Source organism: Haematobia irritans, chromosome 4, assembly GCF_050003625.1.
Source record: "Haematobia irritans isolate KBUSLIRL chromosome 4, ASM5000362v1, whole genome shotgun sequence".
In the NCBI taxonomy this organism is placed as follows: domain Eukaryota; kingdom Metazoa; phylum Arthropoda; class Insecta; order Diptera; family Muscidae; genus Haematobia; species Haematobia irritans.
Window position 1 is genome coordinate 96,669,564 of NC_134400.1, and position 23,272 is coordinate 96,692,835.

Consider the following 23,272-nt stretch of genomic DNA (forward strand, 5'->3'; position numbering starts at 1 on the left):
TAATTTTGAGAAAATTTTCCATAGAAATATAATTTTGACAAAATTTTCTACAGAAACAAATTATTACAAAATTGTCTATGAAAATAAAATTTTGAAAAAAAAAATCTATAGAAATAAAACTTTGACAAAATTTTCTATGGAAATAAAATTTTGACGAAATTTCCTATAGAAATAAAATTTTGACAAAATTTTCTATAAAGATGGGTATTAAGTTCGAGTTTAGCTGCTAAAATCGTCATTACACGATTAATTTTCTTTAATAATCCATTTCAAGAAATAAAATTTTGATAAAATTTTCTATAAAGGTAGCTTAGGTTAAAGTGGCAGCCCGATTAAGATTCAGGCTCACTTAGACTATTCAGTCCATTGTGATACCACATTAACTAAAAGTACCTATTACATATGGGCACTTCTATTTTTAACCGCTGAACCTTTTCGATTATTTTTCTTCGCTGAACCAACCAGATTGTTCCAAAAACATTAGCAGACTGCTTAAGTTAACGTTTTCCAGATCCGCCGGTAATCTGAAGCTATATGCTCCTAAAAGTTGCTTGCGCTTTACACAAAATGCAGGACACTCACACCAGAGGTGTTTAATTGATTCTTTTTCCTCCGCACCATGACAGCTCATACAATAGTCATTATACTTCGCGCCAATAGTTTTTGCAAAATCGCCTATCAGGCAGCGACCCGTTATAGCAGATATCAGGAGTGATATTTGACGTCTCGAGAACATTAGCATATCTTGTGTGCGGTTTAAGTTGAAATGGGGCCATATTTGCTTGGTGTCGTTACAACCCTTGCAATTCTCCCATAAAGGTGGGTATTAAGTTCGAGTTTAGCCGCTAAAATCGTCATTTACTCACGATTACTTTTATTTAATAATCCATTTTAAGGAATGCAAACTTTGTGAAAATTTGCTTTGGGCAATTCCCCAAAATTTGCAAAAAATATGTATAATTTTATGCCTTTTTTACTGATTTAGTTTTCACTTTAGTGGCCAAACTCGAACTTAGTACTCACCTTAAGAATAAAATTTGAGAATAGATAATATTTATGACAGGCAATTAAAATAATATGCATCACCGCGGCTGACAGCGTAGAAATGTGCTGCACGTACGTGGTCATAAAATCTTAATACGGGGTACAAGCACAAAATAGTTGTTTAAGGATAGGAGATATGAGCAAAACAAGTTTTTCATATAAAAATTTCAATTTTTCAGGATTTGGATGGAATATTCGATTTTTTTGGGGTGGTCATGAATTAAGCTCCTTTTCGCTCTAGGACGCATAGTTTAGGAGATATGAGCACAACATGTTTTTCATATAAAAATTTAAATTTTTTCAGGATTTGGATGGAATTTTCGATTTTTTTGGGGTGGTTATTAATTAAGCTCCTTTTCGCTCTAGGACGCATAGTTTAGGAGATATGAGTAAAACAAGTTTTTCATATAAAAATTTAATTTTTTTCAAGATTTGGATGGAATTTTCGATTTTTTTGGGGTGGTCATTAATTAAGCTTCTTTTCGCTCAAGGACGCATAGTTTAGGAGATATGAGCAAAACAAGTTTTTCATATAAAAGTTTAGGAGAGTTTAGGACAAGTTTTTCATATAAAAATTTCAATTTTTTCAGATTGGGATGGAATTTTCGATTTTTTGGGGGTGATCATAAATTAAGCTCCTTTTCGCTCTAGGGCGCATAGTTTAGGAGATATGAGCAAAACAAATTTTTCATATAAAAATTTCAATTTTTCATGAATTGGATGAAATTTTCGATTTTTTTGGGGGTTGGCATGAATTAAGATCTTTTTCTTTAAGAATGTTTAGATTGTAACCCGTTTAGGATTATAATGTTGAATATTTTTGAGAATAAATTAGTGTCCTACAACCATTCAACGAGTAAAGAATTATTCTTTACAACTATTATTTATTAACCGATCTTACTCAAAGTTGGCACAATATAATATGCTGTAGTAACAATCTGAAATAAATCATTCAAATAGGTTCAGATAGGAGATAGACACATTGCTCCTGAGCCGATTCAGCCATATCCGTCTATCTGTGAACACATTTTTGTAATCAAAGTCTAGGCCGCAGGTTTAGTTCAATCGATTTCAAATTTGGCACAAGTATGTTTTTGGGCCAGAAAAGAACCCTATTGAAAAAATCGGTTCAGATATAGCTCTCATATTTATCTTTCGCCCGATATGCACTCCGGTTTACGTGAAATTTTGCCCAGGGAGTAGAATTAATATTCTGTCTATACATGCCAAATTTGATCGAATCCGAATTAGATATCACTTCTATATCGTTAGCTTAATGTAAAAAGGTGCTAAGTCAATCTTTTATAAAAAAAATGGATGCAGATCTACAGATAAATCAAAAAAACATAGTTTAACAACAAACAAGTATATACGGGGCTATACGTAAAAGTGGACCGATATGGCCCATTTGCAATACCATCCGACCTACACCAATAACAACTATCGACTTGAAACAGTAGAATAGAATTAATATTCTGTCTATACATGCCAAATTTGGTCTAAACCGAATTAGATATAACTTCTATATCGATAGCTTAATGTGTAAAGGTGCTAAGTTAATCTTTTATAAAAAAAATGGATTAAGATGCAGATCGACAGATAAATAAAAAAAAACATAGTTTAACCACAAACAAGTATATACGGCCGTAAGTTCGGCCAGGCCGAATCTTATGTACCCTCCACCATGGATTGCGTAGAAATTTCTACGAAAGACTGTCATCCACAATCGAATTAATTGGGTTGTGGTATCTTAGAACTTCTTAACATCGTTTTCTAAATTGTGAGTTAGTCCATACGTGGTATATAGTAGACAAAAAAGGTATGTGTAGATAAGTCTACAAATAATTACGAATTGAAATATGGGGGTCGCTTATATGTGAGCTATATACAATTATGAACTTGATACGGACCAACTTTTGTGTGATTGGGGATCTATTTATCTGAGGGCTATATATAACTATAGACCGATATGGACCTAATTAGGCATGGTTGTTAACGGCCATATACTAGCACAATGAACCAAATTTCAACTGAGTCGAATGAAATTTGCTTCTCCAAGTGGCTCCAAAACCAAATCTCGGGATCGATTTATATGGGGACTATATATGATTATTGACTGATATGGACCACTTTTGGCATGGTTGTTAAATATCATATATTAACATCACGTACCAAATTTCAATCGAATCGGATGAATTTTGCTCTTCCAAGGGGCTCCGGAGGTCAAATCTGGGGATCGGTTTATATGGGGACTATATAGGTTAGGTTAGGTGGCAGCCCGATGTATCAGGCTCACTTAGACTATTCAGTCCATTGTGATACCACATTGGGGGCTATATATAATTATGGACCGATTTCGACCAAATTTTGCATGGGTGTTTGAGGCCATATATTAACACCACGTACCAAATTTCAACCGAATCGGTTAAATTTTGCTCTTCCACGAGGCTCCGGAGGCTCTGGGGATCGGTTTATATGGGGGCTATACATAATTATGGACCAATGTGGATCAATTTTTGCATAGTTATTAGAGACCATATACTTACACCATGTACCAAATTTCAACCGGATCGGACGAAATTTGCTTCTCTTAGAGGCTCCGCAAGCCAAATCTGGGATCGGTTTATATGGGGGTTAGGTTAGGTTAGGTTATGTGGCAGCCCGATGTATCAGGCTCACTTAGACTATTCAGTCCATTGTGATACCACAGTGGTGAACTTCTCTCTTATCACTGAGTGCTGCCCGATTCCATGTTAAGTTCAATGACAAGGGACCTCCTTTTTATAGCCGAGTCCGAACGGCGTTCCACATTCCAGTGAAACCACTTAGAGAAGCTTTGAAACCCTCAGAAATGTCACCAGCATTACTATGGGGGTTATATATAATTATGAACTGATGTGGACCAATTTTTGCACGGTTGTTAGAGACCATATACCAACACCATGTACCAAATTTCAGCGGGATCGGATGAAATTTGCTTCTCTTAGAGGCTCGGCAAGCCAAATCGGGGGATCGGTTTATATGGGGGCTATATATAATTATGGACCGATGTGGACCAATTTTTGCATGGTTGTTAGAGACCATATACCAACACCATGTACAAAATTTCAGCCTGATCGGATAAAATTTGCTTCACTTAGAGGATCGGCAAGCCAAATTTGGGGGTCCGTTTATATGGGGGCTATACGTAAAAGTGGACCGATATGACCCATTTGCAATACCATCCGACCTACACCAATAACAACTACGTGTGGCAAGTTTCAAGTCGATAGCTTGTTTCGTTCGGAAGTTGGCGTGATTTCAACAGACGGACGGACATGCTCAGATCGACTCAGAATGTCACCACGACCCAGAATATATATACTTTATGGGGTCTTAGAGCAATATTTCGATGTGTTACAAACGGAATGACAAAGTTAATATACCCCCATCTTATGGTGGAGGGTATAAAAAATATATTAAATATCTGTTTTTATCTCTGTTTGTTAAAGAGTTTGTAAAAGTACTAAGTCAGCACCTGTTAAAATACACGTGCTAAGTAAAATTTTAGGTTGAGTAGGCTTTGCTAAAAAAATTTTAATAGCAAGTTTTTGTGTGCGATTTTGCGAAAAGTTTACTGTTTGTATTGAAAGTATAAAAGGTAACACATGGATATTATTACTCCATTTTTGCAAATAATCATGTTTGTACAAATTTATTTCGGCGAAGGCCGGCTATCACAAACCTTTTTTGCGGAAGGTTCAAGTGTGGTTCATTTTGGGCTTAGTGAACTGCCTGAATTTATTCTGATAATTGGTTGATAGTTTTACTGCAAGTAGAGGATGCTGATGAGGAATGTTGTAATTCCGAAACGTGCGTCCATCCAACCATCTTGCAGTCTACAGTGCTTTGCCCAAATAAATTTGACAAACATTATTTTCCTCTGTTGGTTAAGCTATAATTGTAGTTAAGTCAATGCATGGTTTTAAGCTGAAATCAAAAACAACAAAATTATTGAAGAATAAACCAACAATAACAAAAAAAAAATCGTATTTGGATTTTTCTCTCCATGGTCGTATAGATAATACTCTAACGTAAGTAATAAAATCATCTAGAAAAACGACCGAAAAATGACAAAGTTATAAGCAATTGAATGAACAAATCCGATGTCTAGCAAATATGAGCAACTCACCCACACAAAAATGCCTCTCGGCCACAGAGAAATGCATTTTTGTGTGAGGAGTGGCTCATATTTACATGATTTGACATCATTCAATTACTTATAACTTTGTAATTTTTTGTTCGTTTTTCTTGTAGTTGATCTTATTACTTACTTTAGGGTATCATCTATACGACCATAAATAGAAATAGAAAAGTATAAACCATTAGGGGGTTAATGGTTTATACTTTTCTGGCGGAAAAGGGCCATTGTAAAACACGATTTTTTTAAAATTTGGCTTTTCGCATCGATATTTTTTGAACCACTTAAATTATCACGGATCCAATTATACACGATTATTCGTCATCTTAATACCTTTCATAATCTTAATACCTTAAATAATGGGACATTTCTAACTCGAGATATAACTTGTTTAGGGAAAAAAGAGCGAAAAACTAAAAATAACGGGATATCTCAAAAACTGTTCCATAAAATAATTTTAAACATTGTTTTTTCGAGTTCGGCAGATCAAAAATCGACTCCCATCAACTGTACATTTTCAGTGTAAACTAGTGTTATTATTGTAAGACTGTATTTATGTAGATAATATATATGTATATATACCTCTGTAACAATAAAGGAAATCGTATACATATCTTCATTTAAAACTTCAACTAAGTACTTATTAGTGTGGAGAAATATGTTAAATAAAATGTGCTAAGTCAAAAAAAAAATGGGTTTTAACATCAGAAAAAGTGCTAAGTCATAAAACAACTATAACGAAGAAAATACATGTTTTTTTTTGTTTTTTTTTAGAGTGTTGATGTTCAACAGTGAGGCATTTATGGTAACTACATTTACAGTTTTTCGAAAATAGGTTTATTTCACAATTTATTAAGTTTTTTGTCTTTCCTGTAAAATTTCAAAAATTTGACTTAGCACCTTTACACATTAACCTAACGATATATATCTTTCGCCCGATTTACACTCATATTCTTGCTATGTATGCCATATTTTATCCGAATCTGTTCAGATTTAGATATAGTTCACATATATATTTTTCGCTCGATATACACATACATATATTGTCCCAGAAGCCAGTGTCTTACACTAATTTGCTTTGAATTTTGCACAAAAGTACAATTGATCATGTCGTGAGGTGTGTCATATTTGGTTGATATCGGTTCAGATTGAGATATAACAGTCCATTGTGATACCACATTGGTGAACTTCTCTCTTATCACTCAGTGCTGCCCGATTCCATGTTAAGCTCCTTTTTATAGCCGAGTCCGAACGGCGTTCCACATTGCAGTGAAACCACTTAGAGAAGCTTTGAAACCCTCAGAAATGTCACCAGCATTACTGAGGTGGGATAATCCACCACTGAAAAACTTTTTGGTGTTCGATCGAAGCAGGAAACGAACCCACGACCTTGTGTATGCAAGGCGGGCATACTAACCATTGCACCACGGTTGTTCTAAACTAAATACTAATATTATTGATATTTTTTATGCCCGAAATAAATTGCGGAAATTTCAGGTGAAAATTGCTGTTTCTACACTGAAAGAATTCTCTTCGTTAATTTTACGAAGAAATTTTCATTAACTATTCTTCGTGAATACTTCATTAAAATAACGAAATTTCATGCATTTCGTAAATTTTATAAAGAGCATTTTACGAATATACAAAACATCTACGCAATATTCTACATTACTTTTCTTCGTAAAAAGTTCGTACTTTTACTGAAACTTTCTTCAAATTTCATGACTTTTGGGCGTTAAAATTTCTTAATAAAAAGCAGGAAACATTTTCTTTTAAATAACGAAGATCTCACCCATGGGTTGTTGTCAAAAAGCATCAGAACCGACTTCGATATTCGGTTGGCATGTAGAATTATTGAATATATTTTCCTAAAGCAGGAATTACCCGGAGCTTATCTTTCTTCGTTTCCAGATTGTGACATATTGTAATTCAGGAGATGAAGTTCACAAAAGTAAAATTTTATAGATGTGTAGAAATTTAAAAATGAAAATGTGAATATTTATGTAAATATGTACGACGAAGTAGAAAACAAACTTATATCTAAACTTAAATAAAATATTGTTGTCCTTTTTGATGTATTATGAAGGAAAAAACAACTTATTATACCTTTCACCACTATTGTGGTAAAGGGTATAATAAGTTTGTGCATTTGTAACATATGTAACGCCAAGAAGGAAAAGTCTGAGACCCAACGTTTAGTATCCCAGCAAAAAAATTTGGAAGTTCTTCCAAAGGCACAACTTTAAAAGCACTTCCAGAAGATGCACTCCCATTGATGTTCTTTATTTTAACTATCCAGGAATTTCTTTTAATTCAATTTTTATACCCTCCACCATAGGATGGGGGTATATTAAATTTGTCATTCCGTTTGTAACACATCGAAATATTGCTCTAAGACCCCATAAAGTATATATATATATATATATATATATATATATATATATATATATATATATATATATATATATATATATATATATATATATATATATATATATATATATATATATATATATATATATATATATATATATATATATATATATATATATATATATATATATATATATATATATATATATATATATATATATATATATATATATATATATATATATATATATATATATATATATATATATATATATATATATATATATATATATATATATATATATATATATATATATATATATATATATATATATATATATATATATATATATATATATATATATATATATATATATATATATATATATATATATATATATATATATATATATATATATATATATATATATATATATATATATATATATTTTTTTTTTTTTTTATGCCCGAAATAAATTGCGGAAATTTCACGACCCAGATGAAATTCTGAGTCGATCTGAGCATGTCCGTCCGTCCGTCCGTCTGTTGAAATCACGCTAACTTCCGAACGAAACAAGCTATCGACTTGAAACTTGGAACAATAAGTTGTTATTGATGTAGGTCGGGTGGTATTGCAAATGGGTCATATCGGTCCACTTTTACGTATAGCCCCCATATAAACGGACCCCCAAATTTGGCTTGCGATCGCTCTAAGAGAAGCAAATTTCATCCGATCCGGATGAAATTTGCCCTAAGAGAAGCCTCTAAGAGAACCAAATTTCAACCGATCCGGCTGAAATTTGGTACATGGTGTTAGTATATGGTCTCTAACAACCATGCAAAAATTGGTCCACATCGGTCCATAATTATATATAGCCCCCATATAAAGCGATTCCCCGAGTTGGCTTGCGGAGCCTATAAGAAACGAAAATTTCATCCGATCCGGCTGAATTTGGTATATGGTGTTGGTATATGTTCTCTAATGACCATGCAAAAATTGGTCCATATTAGTCCATAATTATATATAGCCCCCATATAAATCGATTCCCAGAGCCTCTTTCATCCGGATCGGATGAAATTTGCTCTAAGAGAAGCCTCTAAGAGCACCAAATTTCAACCGATCCGGCTGAAATTTGGTACATGGTGTTAGTATATGGTCTCTAACAACCACGCAAAAATTGGTCCACATCGGTCCATAATTATATATAGCCCCCATATAAAGCGATACCCCGAGTTGGCTTGAGGAGCCTCTAAGAAACGAAAATTTCATCCGATCCGGCTGAAATTTGGTATATGGTGTTGGTATATGTTCTCTAATGACCATGCAAAAATTGGTCCATATTGGTCCATAATTATATATAGCCCCCATATAAATCGATTCCCAGAGCCTCTTGGAGGAGCAAGACGATCCGGTTGAAATGTGGAACATGGTGTTAGAATGTCGTTCTAACAAACACGCAAGAATTGGTCCATATCGGTGCATAATTATATATAGCCCCCATATAAACCGTTCCCCAGATTTGATCTCCTTGGAGGAGCAAAATTCATCCGATCCGGTTGAAATTTGCAACGTGGTGTTAGTATAAGGCTGCTAATATCCATGCCAAAATTGGTCCACATCGGTCTATAGTTATATATAGCCGATCCCCAATCACACAAAAATTGGTCCATATCGGTTCACATTCATGGTTGCCACTCGAGCCAAAAATAATCTACCAAAATTTTATTTTTTATGGAAAACATTGTCAAAATGTTATTTCTATAGAAAATTTAGTAAAAATTTTATTTCTATAGAAAATTTTGTACAAATTTTATTTCTATATAAAATTTTGTCAAAATTTTATTTCTATAGAATTTTTTTTCCAAATTTTATTTATATAGAAATTTTTTTCCAAATTTTATTTCTATCGAAATTTTTTCCAAATGTTACTTCTTGTCAAAATTTTATTTCTATAGAAACTTTAAACTTAATTATATACGTATTTAATCGGCCTTTTTTAGTTTAATATATACTACGTATGGACTACCTTGTAATTTAGAAGACGTTGTGAGGAAGTTTTAAGATACCTTGCCATCGCCAAGTGTTACCGCAACCCAAGTAATTGGATTGTGGATGACAGTCTTCAGTAGAAGTTTCTACGCAATCCATGGTGGAGGGTACATAAGCTTCGGCCTGGCCGAACTTACGGCCGTATATACTTGTTTATAAATTGATTTGTTCATACTTTTAATGGGTAATTTTAACTTTTTTTGTTTCAAATAGGTAAAAACAGAGTAAGAATTCATAAAATGGTACAAATCATTTAAATTTTGTCGAAAAAAATGCTAAATTCAATCTGAAAAAAATTGTGAATTTTTGAAAATATTTGAGGTCAAACGTTTCCAACAAGCGTTAGAATCCATTAAAAATTATAAAAAAATAATAAAAATTATTTATTTGACAAAATATAACAACATTTTTTAATTTGCATCCAAAACACTGAATTCGGATTACCCCTAAAGAAGTGATGCAAATTCAGTGCAACGGCTGTTGAAACGGAGGACTTCCGTCCTATGACAAGCCCATGTTAAACTCATCGCTTCTGCGTCAATTATGCACAACTTCCGGATGCAAAAAGAACATTTTCAATAATTTTTTGAGGATGCTTTTTTGCTGGGATACCGATCGGCTTAGAATTAAATTCTGAGACGATTTAGCGATGTCCGTCTGTCTGTCTGTTGGTCTGTCTGTCTGTCCGCCCGTCTGTCTGTATATATTTTTGTGTGCAAAGTACAGCTCGCAGTTTAAGTCCGATGGTCCTGAAATTTGGCACAGAGTTTTACATTGGCTCAAAGACAATCGCTATTGATTTTGAAAAAAATCGGTTCAGATTTAGATGTAGCTGTCATATATATATTGTCACCGATCTGATCATAATTCACGTATTTATCAACAGATTTCCTCAAAATTTCGGGCAGTCAAATATTTTGGGGCTTTTGTAAGATAGGCAAAAATCAGCCAAATCGGTTCAGATTTAGATATAGCTCCCATATATATCTTTCGTCCGATTTGAACTTATGTGGCCTCAAAAGCCAGAGTTTTGCCCTGATTTGCTTCAAACTTTGCACAAGGAGTACGTTTTATAGTACATTAAGTATACCAAATTTCGTTGGAATCGGTTCAGATTTAGATATAGCGCCCATATATATTTATACCCTTCACCCCTACTGTGGTACAGGGTATAATAAGTTTGTGCATTTGTATGTAACGCCAAGAAGGAAAAGTCTGAGACCCATCGTTTAGTATACCGATCGTCTTAGAATTAAATTCTGAGTCGATTTAGCGATGTCCGTCCGTCTGTCTGTCTGTCTGTCTGTCTGTCCGTCCGTCTGTATATGTAATTTTGTGTGCAAAGTACAGCAGTTTAAGTCCGATGGTACTCTAATTTGGCATAGGGTGGTTTTTTGGGACAGAGACAATCGCTATTGATTTTGGAAAAAATCGGTTCAGATTTAGATATAGCTGTCATATATATATATTTATCCCCGATCTGGTCATAGTTTATCCACCGATTTTCTTCAAACTCCGTACATCAGAATATTTTATGAGTCTCGAAAAATTTGCAAAATATCAGCCAAATCGGTTCAGATTTAGATATAGCTCCCATATATATCTTTCGCCTGATTTGCTTCAAATTTTGCACAAGGACTACGTTTAATAGTATAGTTAATCGGGTCAAATTTGGTTCAAATCTGTTCAGATTTTGATGTATCTCCCATATATATCTTTCGTCCGATTTGCACTTTATGGCTTCAAAAGCCGGAGTTTTGCCCTGAGTTGCTTCTAATTTTGCATAACGAGTACGTTTAATAGTATCGTTAAGTGTGCCAAATCGCCCGATAAATCATAAAAGCTCTTTTGTACAATTGCATAAAAATTGCTCTAGCTTTATATTTCCCATATTTTTATACCCTCCACAATAGGATGGGGGTATATTAACTTTGTCATTCCGTTTGTAACACATCGAAATATTGCTATAAGACCCCATAAAGTGTATATATTCTGGGTCGTAGTGAAATTCTGAGTCGATCTGAGCATGTCCGTCCGTCTGGCTGTTGAAATAACGCTAACTTCCGAACGAAACAAGCTATCGGCTTGAAACTTGGCACAAGTAGTTGTTATTGATGTAGGTCGGATGGTATTGCAAATGGGCCATATCGGTCCACTTTTACGTATAGCCCCCATATAAACGGACCCCCAAATTTGGCTTGCAGACCCTCTAAGAGAAGCAAATTTCATCCGATCCGGCTGAAATTTGGTACATGGTGTTAGTAAATGGTCTCTAACAACCGTGCAAAAATTGGTCCGCACCGGTCCATAATTATATAGCCCCCATATAAACCGATCCCCCGATTTGGCTTTCGGAGCCTCTAAGAGAAGCAAATTTCATCCGATCCGGCTTAAATTTGGTACATGGTGTTAGTATATGGTCTTTAACAACCACGAAAAAATTGGTCCACATCGGTCTATAATTATATATAGCCCCCATATAAACCGATTCCCAGATTTGACCTCCGGAGCCTCTTGGGAGACCAAACTTCATCTGATTCAGTTGATATTTGGTACGTGATGTTAGTATATGGCAGCCAACAACCATGCAGGAATTGGTTCGTATCAGTCTATAATTATGTATGGCCCCCGTATAAACCGATCCCCAGATTTGACCTCCGGTGCTTTTTGGAGAAGCAAAATTCATCCGATCTGGTTGAAATTTGGTACGTGGTGGTAGTATACGATATTTAACAACCATGCCAAAAGTGGTCCATATCAGTCCATAATCATATATAGCCCCCATATAAACCGATCCCGAGATTTGGTTTTGGAGCCTCTTGGAGGAGCAAATTTCATCCGAGTCAGTTGAAATTTGGTACATTGTGCTAGTATATGGCCGTTAACAACCATGCCTAACTAGGTCCATATCGGTCTATAGTTATATATAGCCCTCAGATAAATCGATCCCCAGTCACACACAAATTGGTCCATATCAACAATTCATAATTGTATATAGCCCCCATATAAGCGACCCCAATATTTCAATTCTGGCTCCCTACGTACCGTGCAAAATTCCATATCGATTAGCTTTTGTCTAATATATACCACGTATGGACTAACTCACAATTTAGAAAACGATTTAAGATACCACAACCCAAGTATTTTTTTTTTTTTTTTGCTAGAGATCATATACTAACACCATGTACCAAATTTCAGCCGGATTGGATGAAATTTGCTGCTCTTAGAGGGTCTGCAAGCCAAATTTGGGGGTCCGTTTATATGGGGGCCATTAGCGTAGCTAGACAATTTTCCTAGGGGGGGCTATAGCCCCCCTAGCTAAAAATGTATAGACTGAATATAGACTGAGGTTCAATTATTGTTTTATTTCATAAAAATGAATAAAAAATAGACATCAAAATAATATATAATAAAGCAACTAAAAGTAGTTCCACACTTTTCCCAGCAAAAAAATTGGGATTTGCTTTAAAGGCACAGCTTAAAAAACACTCCCAAAACTGTCCTCACAAAGAAGTTAATTATATTAACTACACAGGAAGTTTTTTACTTCAGTTTTTTTCATGTTTTAATGCGTAATTTTTGTTTTCTTTTTTAAAATAGTTTAAAAAAAGAGTAAGAATAAATAAAATGGTAAAAATTATTCAAATTTTGCCATAAAAATGCTAAATCCATTATAGAAAAATCGATAATTTTTGAAAATATTCAAACAAGCATTAGAATGCATTAAAAATCATAAAAAAATATAAAATTATTATAAATTAATGTTTCTTGAAGCTCGAGGTCTTTATAAATATTTATATAATTCTAACAAAAGGTCGACCAAAAATCAAATAAAAAATGAATAAATAAAAATTATTTATTTGGGAAAATATCACACAATTTTTTAGTTCACATTCCAAACACTGAATTCGGATCACGCCGTAAGAAGTGATGCAAATTTAGTGCAACGGCTGTTGAAACGGTGGACATTCGTTCTATGACGAGTTCCTATTACATTCATCGCTTCTCCGCCAATTTTGCACCACTTCCGGATCCAAAAAGAACATTTTCACTTCTTTTTGGCGACGCTTTTTTGCAGCTTTATTAAGATATTAATTTATGAAAGAATAGTTTTAATACCAATTACTATTTTTATACCCTCCACCATAGGATGGGGGTATATTAACTTTGTCATTCCGTTTGTAACACATCGAAATATTGCTCTAAGACCCCATAAAGTATATATATTCTGGGTCGTGGTGAAATTCTGAGTCGATCTAAGCATGTCCGTCCGTCCGTCCGTCCGTCCGTCCGTCCGTCCGTCCGCCTGTCCGTCTGTCCGTCTGTCCGGCTGTCCGTCCGTCTGTGGAAATCACGCTAACTTCCGAACGAAACTAGCTATCGACTTGAAACTTGGCACAAGTAGTTGTTATTGATGTAGGTCGGATGGTATTGAAAATGGGCCATATCGGCCCACGTTTACGTATAGCCCCATATAAACCGATCCCCAAAATTTGGCTTGCGGAGCCTTCCGGAGCAGCAAAATTCATCCGATCCGGTTGAAATTTGGTACCTGATGTTAGTATACGGTCTCTAACAACCATGCAAAAATTGGTCCATATCGGTCCATAATTATATATAGCTCCCATATAAACCGATCCCCAGATTTGACCTCCGGAGCCTCTTGGAGGAGCAAACTTCGTCCTACCCGATTGAAATTTGGTACGTGGTGTTAGTATATGGTCTCTAACAACCTTGCAAAAACTGGTCCATATCGGTCCATAATTATATATAGCTCCCATATAAATTTTTGAAAATATTCAAACAAGCATTAGAATGCATTAAAAATCATAAAAAAATATAAAATTATTATAAATTAATGTTTCTTGAAGCTCGAGGTCTTTATAAATATTTATATAATTCTAACAAAAGGTCGACCAAAAATCAAATAAAAAATGAATAAATAAAAATTATTTATTTGGGAAAATATCACACAATTTTTTAGTTCACATTCCAAACACTGAATTCGGATCACGCCGTAAGAAGTGATGCAAATTTAGTGCAACGGCTGTTGAAACGGTGGACATTCGTTCTATGACGAGTTCCTATTACATTCATCGCTTCTCCGCCAATTTTGCACCACTTCCGGATCCAAAAAGAACATTTTCACTTCTTTTTGGCGACGCTTTTTTGCAGCTTTATTAAGATATTAATTTATGAAAGAATAGTTTTAATACCAATTACTATTTTTATACCCTCCACCATAGGATGGGGGTATATTAACTTTGTCATTCCGTTTGTAACACATCGAAATATTGCTCTAAGACCCCATAAAGTATATATATTCTGGGTCGTGGTGAAATTCTGAGTCGATCTAAGCATGTCCGTCCGTCCGTCCGTCCGTCCGTCCGTCCGTCCGCCTGTCCGTCTGTCCGTCTGTCCGGCTGTCCGTCCGTCTGTGGAAATCACGCTAACTTCCGAACGAAACTAGCTATCGACTTGAAACTTGGCACAAGTAGTTGTTATTGATGTAGGTCGGATGGTATTGAAAATGGGCCATATCGGCCCACGTTTACGTATAGCCCCATATAAACCGATCCCCAAAATTTGGCTTGCGGAGCCTTCCGGAGCAGCAAAATTCATCCGATCCGGTTGAAATTTGGTACCTGATGTTAGTATACGGTCTCTAACAACCATGCAAAAATTGGTCCATATCGGTCCATAATTATATATAGCTCCCATATAAACCGATCCCCAGATTTGACCTCCGGAGCCTCTTGGAGGAGCAAACTTCGTCCTACCCGATTGAAATTTGGTACGTGGTGTTAGTATATGGTCTCTAACAACCTTGCAAAAACTGGTCCATATCGGTCCATAATTATATATAGCTCCCATATAAACCGATCCCCAGATTTGACCTCAGGAGCCTCTTGGAGGGGCTAAATTCATCCGATCCGTTTGAAATTAGGTACCTGATGTTAGTATACGGTCTCTAACAAGCATGCAAAAATTGGTCCATAATTATATATAGCTCCCATATAAACCGATCCCCAGATTTGAACTCTGGAGCCTCTTGGATGAGCAAAATTCATCCGATCCAATTGAAATTTAGTACGTGGTGTTAGTATATGGTCTCTAACAACCATGCAAAAATTGGTCCATATCGGTCCATAGTTATATATAGCTCCCATATAAACCGATCCCCAGATTTGACCTCCGGAGCCTCTTGGAGGGGCAAAATTCATCCGATCCGTTTGAAATTGGGTACCTGATGTTAGTATATGGTCTCTAACAAGCATGCAAAAATTGGTCCATATCGGTCCATAATTATATATAGCTCCCATATAAACCGATCCCCAGATTTGACCTCCGGAGCCTCTTGGAGGAGCAAAAGTCATCCGATGCGGTTGAAATTCGGTACATTTCGTTAGTATATGGCCTCTAACAGCCATGTAAAAATTGTCAAATTTTATTACTATAGAAAGTTTTGTCAAAATTTCATTTCTATAGAAAGTTTTGTAAAAAGTTTATTTCTATAGCAATGTTTGCCAACATTTTATTTCCATAGAAAATTTTGTCAAAATTTTATTTCTATAGAAAATTTTGTAAAAAATTTATTTCTGTAGAAAATGCTGTCAACATTTTATTTCTATAGAACATTTTGTCAACATTTTATTTCTATAGAAAATTTTGTCAACATTTTATTTCTATAGAAAATTTTGTCAAGTTTTTATTTCTATAGAAAATTTTGTCAAAATTTTATTTCTATAGAAAATTTTGTCAAACTGAATTATATACGTATTTAATCGGCCTTTTTTTTGTTTAATATATACCCCTTATGGACTAACTTACAATTTAGAAGACAGTGTTAAAAAGTTTAACGATACCTTGCCATCGGCAAGTGTTATCGCAACCCAAGTAATTCGATTGTGGATGACAGCCTTTAGTAGAAGTTCCTACGCAATCCATGGTGGAGGGTACATAAGATTCGGCCTGGCCGAACTTACGGCCGTATATACTTGTTTTAATTAAGATGACTAAACCAGACTAAACAATATAATAAAGGAGCTTTAGTTACTCAACTAAACCATAAGTTCAATCACAGCTCTATTTCATAAATATCAGACTTCAAACATTGCCATCGGCAACAGCTACCACAACCCAAGTAATTCGATTGTGCATGAAAGTCTTTAGGGGAACTTTGTGCGGTTGTATATACTTTTTTAATTTTTAAAAAAAAATTAAAATCGTAAATAGGTTTTCAAATTCTGGGGGGCTAAATTTTTTCTGGGGGGGTCTAAGCCCCCTCCCCAGAGGCCTTCCTACGCTTATGATGGGGGCTATACGTAAAAGTGGACCGATATGGCCCATTTGCAATACCATCCGACCTACATCAATAACAACTACTTGTGCCAACTTTCAAGTCGATAGCTTGTTTCGTTCGAAAGTTAGCGTTATTTCAACAGACGGACTGACGGACATGCTCAGATCGACTCAGAATTCGCCACGACCCAGAATATATATACTTTATGGGGTCTTAGAGCAATATTTCGATGTGTTACAAACGGAATGACAAAGTTAATATACTCCCATCCTATGGTGGAGGGTATAATAAAGAATGAATGTATGGTATAATTTTTTTTTTGTGTTTTTACAAATGTCAAATTCAAATCTATCATGTGTTCTGTGTTATAATTTTTTTTATATTATAAGGTATGAATTGCCTACAAGTATTTTTCAAACTTTTTACTGCAAACAAATGCTCTTTGGACTATACTTTTTTTCTAAAAGTTCGAACATCTTTCACAAAGTTCTTTCGTTAAAAGTACATAACGTTTTTATAAAAAGTATGAAAAATTTTCGTAAAAAGTACGAAACAAATTTCATGAAAAGAACGGAATTATTTCATAAATAGTATGCAACCTTTTCATAAAAAGTACGAAGTTTTTCTTACAAATTACGAAAAATTTGGAAAAACTTTTCTTCGTAAAAATAACTTTTCATTAAAAGTACGAAACTTTTAATGAAAAGTTTCTTTGGTTGTAAAACAATGACAAATTTCGTACTTTTAACGAAATTTTTCGTTCTTTTTCTTTCGATGTATTAGTGCAAGAAGTTGATATCGGAAGATTTATCTATAAGGAACATTGATAGCATAGCTTCTTTTGGATCTCAAATATATCCAGATTTTAAATTTCAAGCAAATCGAATGAAAATTGGCCTCCCTTTATGGAGCGAAGGATGGTGCTTCTTTAAATTTGTTAGAGAGATGTCTAGCTTTAAATTTAGGCTCTATCAAATTAAAATTTGGATACAGATCTCATTTATCAAATATTAATTTTTTGCGATATATTAACAAAGCTGTTCATAGACAAATCGTCTGTGTTATATTATGAAATATTTCAATTATTATCACTTTATTTTGTCTTCCTATTCTTTTGGATGATTTGAATTTGAATTCATTTACAACAAAAACTTGTCGAATTTGTTCCTACTCCATGTTCCTAATATTTCTTTCCCCAAAATATTGTCACATCATTTCGATTTCTTGAGAATCCATTAAATATCCAAAATTACAAGTAATAAAAGACAGTGTTTCTTGTATGCCATACAAAACCATAGCAGCAACAAGAACAACAAGACCCCTTAACTGCTCTTACTGAATGAAAAACACAAATTAGCTTCCGGTTTAGGTTTTAGTCCCGGAGAATGAAAAGAAAAAAAAAGTAACCTACCTAACTACCTACAAGAGAGAAACAAAAAAAGCAAATCTACATGGCTGACATTAAATGCAGGGATTTCATAAAAGGGAGTCTGTAAATGCCGCAAAAATAGGGCATAGACAAAAAGAGTGTAATCGTTAACCTAAATAGAAAATTAAAATTATATTGAATTTTAGAGATATACATGAGCAAAGATAAAAAAACAAGTAAGGAAAGTCTAAAGTCGGGCGGGGCCGACTATAACATATTATACCCTGCACCACTTTGTAGAGCTAAATTTTCGATACCATATCACATCCGTCAAATGTGTTGTGTGCTATATATAAAGGTTTGTCCCAAATACATGCATTTAAATATCACTCGATCTGGACAGAATTTGATAGAGTTCTACAAAATCTATAGATTCAAAATTTAAATCGGCTAATGCACTAGGGTGGAACACAATGTTAGTAACAAAATATGGGAAACATTTTAATCTGAACCAATTTTGAGGCAACTTTGCAAAAGTGTATTTATGATTTATCGGTCGATAGATATGTATTAGAAATAAAGGAAAATTTCAGTCACTTTTACAAGTTTTCGACGTAGCAGTGGCGATTTTATAAAGAAAATGTGGGTATTTTGGTCATTTTTTGCCCAAATCGGAAAAGCATATATATAGAAGCAATATAGAAATCTGAACCGATTTCAACCACATTTGACATGCATACTTAGTATTTTAATTCTACTCTCTGTGCAAAATTTCACGTAAATCGGACTACAACTTTGAACTCTGTGGTCATATGACGGAAAATCGGGCGAAATATATATACAGGAGCTATATCTAAATCTGAACCGATTCCAATAAAATTTAGCACACTTGACTACACTACTAATTGTACTCTTAGTGCAAAATTTCAACCAAATTGGGCTAAAACTCTAGCTTCTGGGACCGTATTAGTCCATATCGGGCGAAATATATATATATATATATATATATATGGGAGCTATATCTAAATCTGAACCGATTTCAATAAAATTTAGCACACTTGACTATAGCACTTATTGTTCTCCTGGTTTCAAGCAAATTAGGATAAAACTCTGGCTTCTGGGGCCATATAAGTCCATATCGGGCGATATATATATATGGGAGCTATATCTAAATCTGAACCGATTTCTTCCAAAATCGATAGAGTTCTATTCTGACCCAAAACAGGAACTTGTGCCAAATTTAAAGGCGATTGGACTTAAACTGCGACCTAGACTTTGATCACAAAATGTGTTCACAGACAGACGAACATGGCTAGATCGACTCAGGGACCCACCCTGAGCATTATTGCCAAAGACACCATGTGTCTATCTCGTCTCCTTCTGGGTGTTGCAAACATATGCACTAACTTATAATACTCTGTTCCACAGTGTTCCATTTTCCCAATTTGATTCCAATTTTATCGAAATTTTATCAAATGTATTTTAAAATAAAGATATCTGGCATTACATACTACTATATTAAATTTTTACGACAAAACTTTAAAATGTGTCTTTTAAGGCTTAATGTCAGTCAAGTGTTTGATATAAACGAAATGGACTGTGATTTTAGAATAAAATTTATTTTTTTTTTTATTGCACAAATAAAAATTGTGTAAAAAAAAAAATTATCTTGGTGATGAAACTTTGAAATTTTCGAAGCAATTCAAAAAACCTTAACAAAAGAAGGACCACAGATGGTGAATATATGTCTTACTCTTACCAATTTGTAATCGATTGGAGTGGCACCACGGTTGTCACTCGAAACAAAACTGATCTACCAAAATTTGGAGAAAATTTTACCAAAAACTTATTAAACGAAAATACCTTATTTTGTCAAAGTTTTATTTCTATAGAAAATTTTGTCAAGATTTTATTTCTATAGAAAATTTTGTCAAAATTTTGTTTCTATAGGAAATTTAGTCAAATTATTATTTCAATAAGAAATTTTGTAAAAATTTATTTCTAGAGAAAATGTTGTCAAAATTTTATTTCAATAAAAAATTTTGTCAAAATTTTATTTCAATACAAAATTTTGTCAAAATTTTATTTCTATACAAAATTTTGTCAAAATTTTTTGTATATCTAATTATACAATTATTATTCGAGCTTTATGGACAGATATAGATTAAGGAACATGGTTAATAGAGCCATTGAAAAGAAAACGCCAGATACAAATCTATACACGCCTGGACTGTACATGTTTCGGTTCGGGCGAATGAACCTTTCCACAGCCTTTAGTATAGATCTGGCTGGGAGAGATAACTCAATTTTGGGCCCTTTATGCTAACTCCTTATGGAGAAAACATTTGGGAAATTTCCTCTTACAAATTGAATCATCTTTTCTCCCACTGTACATCATCTTTTCATATAACTTACAAGTCCCTTAATCTTATTTTTATTTCGTTTTGTTACATAGTAATGCAACAACACGAAATTTATTTTTAGAAAGCTAATTTGTTAGAATTCACCTAAGTGGTGAACAGTCGAACAATGCTTATTGTTTCTACAGTCAACTACAACATATGACAATTAACAGAAACTGGTTTCCAGGATACAACAACAATTCTAACGCGTACATTAGTCGTGTTTTTCCTAGTTTTACGACGGGCTCATCGTTGCTTATTATATTACATGTTAGCCTGATACCGAAACAGGCAATTGACGTCCAAATGCATTATATCTAATTATACAATTATTATTCGAGCTTTATGGGCAATTGCCTGTTTCGGTATCAGGCTAACATGTAATATAATAAGCAACGATGAGCCCGTCGTAAAACTAGGAAAAACACGACTAATGTACGCGTTAGAATTGTTGTTGTATCCTGGAAACCAGTTTCTGTTAATTGTCATATGTTGTAGTTGACTGTAGAAACAATAAGCATTGTTCGACTGTTCACCACTTAGGTGAATTCTAACAAATTAGCTTTCTAAAAATAAATTTCGTGTTGTTGCATTACTATGTAACAAAACGAAATAAAAATAAGATTAAGGGACTTGTAAGTTATATGAAAAGATGATGTACAGTGGGAGAAAAGATGATTCAATTTGTAAGAGGAAATTTCCCAAATGTTTTCTCCATAAGGAGTTAGCATAAAGGGCATTACTATGTAACAAAACGAAATAAAAATAAGATTAAGGGACTTGTAAGTTATATGAAAAGATGATGTACAGTGGGAGAAAAGATGATTCAATTTGTAAGAGGAAATTTCCCAAATGTTTTCTCCATAAGGAGTTAGCATAAAGGGCCCAAAATTGAGTTATCTCTCCCAGCCAGATCTATACTAAAGGCTGTGGAAAGGTTCATTCGCCCGAACCGAAACATGTACAGTCCAGGCGTGTATAGATTTGTATCTGGCGTTTTCTTTTCAATGGCTCTATTAACCATGTTCCTTAACCTATATCTGTCCATAAAGCTCGAATAATAATTGTATAATTAGATATAATGCATTTGGACGTCAATTGCCTGTTTCGGTATCAGGCTAACATGTAATATAAAAATTTTTTGTATCTATAGAAACTTTTGTCAAAATTTTGTCAACATTTTTTTTCTATAGGATATTTCGTCAAATTTGTATTTCCATAGGAAATTTTGTCAAAATAGGAAATAGGAAAAGAGATATGTTTGTTTTGAATTTATTTCGGCATAAGCCGGCTATCAATGTAAAGCCTTTTTTCTGAGGGTTCAAGTTTGGTTTTTTGTTGGGTTTAATGAACTGCCTGAATTTATTCTGATAATTGGTTGATAGTTTTGCTGCAAGTAGAGGATGCTGATAAGGAATGTGGTAATTCCGAGACGTGCGTCCATCCAACCATCTTGCAGTCTATAGGGCTTTGCCCAAATAAATTTTACAAACATTCTTTTCCTCTGTTGGTTAAGCTACACTTGTAGTTTAGTCAATGTATGGGTTTAAGCTGCAATAAAAAACAACAACAATGCTTAAAGAACAAAACCAACAATAACAAAACAAAAAGAATGAAAATTTTATTTTTATAGGATATTTTGTAAAATTTTTATTTCCATAGGAAATTTTGTCAAAATTTTATTTATATAGAAAATTTTGTCAAAATTTTATTTATATAGAAAATTTTGTCAAAATTTTATTTATATAGAAAATTTTTGTCAAAATTTTATATTTGTAGAAACTTTTGTCAAAATTTTGTTTCGATACAAAATTTTGTCAAAAATTTATCTCTATAGGTTATTTTGTAAAATTTTTATTTCCATAGGAAATTTTGTCAAAACTTTATTTCTATAGAAAATTTTTGTCAAAATTTTATATCTATAGAAACTTTTGTCAAAATTTTGTTTCTATTCAAAATTTTGTCAAAATTTTATTTTTATAGGATATTTTGTAAAATTTTTATTTCCATAGGAAATTTTGTCAAAATTTTATATTCGTAGAAACTTTTGTCAAGATTTTGTTTCTATACAAAATTTTGTCAACATTTTATATCTCTAGAAACTTTTGTCAAAATTTTGTTTCTATACAAAATTTTGTCAAAAATTTATCTCTATAGGATATTTTGTAAAATTTTTATTTTCATAGGAAATTTTGTCAAAATTTTATTTATATAGAAAATTTTGTCAAAAATTTATCTCTATAGGATATTTTGTAAAATTTTTATTTCCATAGGAAATTTTGTCAAAATTTTATTTATATAGAAAATTTTGTCAAAATTTTATTTATGTAGAAAATTTGTGGAGTAACTCTTATTGGGAGAGGAATATTTTTCAAAATTAATCAAAACATCAAGAATTCTACCAAACTACCAAACAATACAAAATCTACCAATTTTGGGTAGAATTCTACCAACTGTGGCAATCGTGAGTGGCACACTATGCGTGATATTGTTTAGACTTTGTTTCATATTTCCCTATTAATAAATCGCCTTAGGAATTTCTCATCAAAGT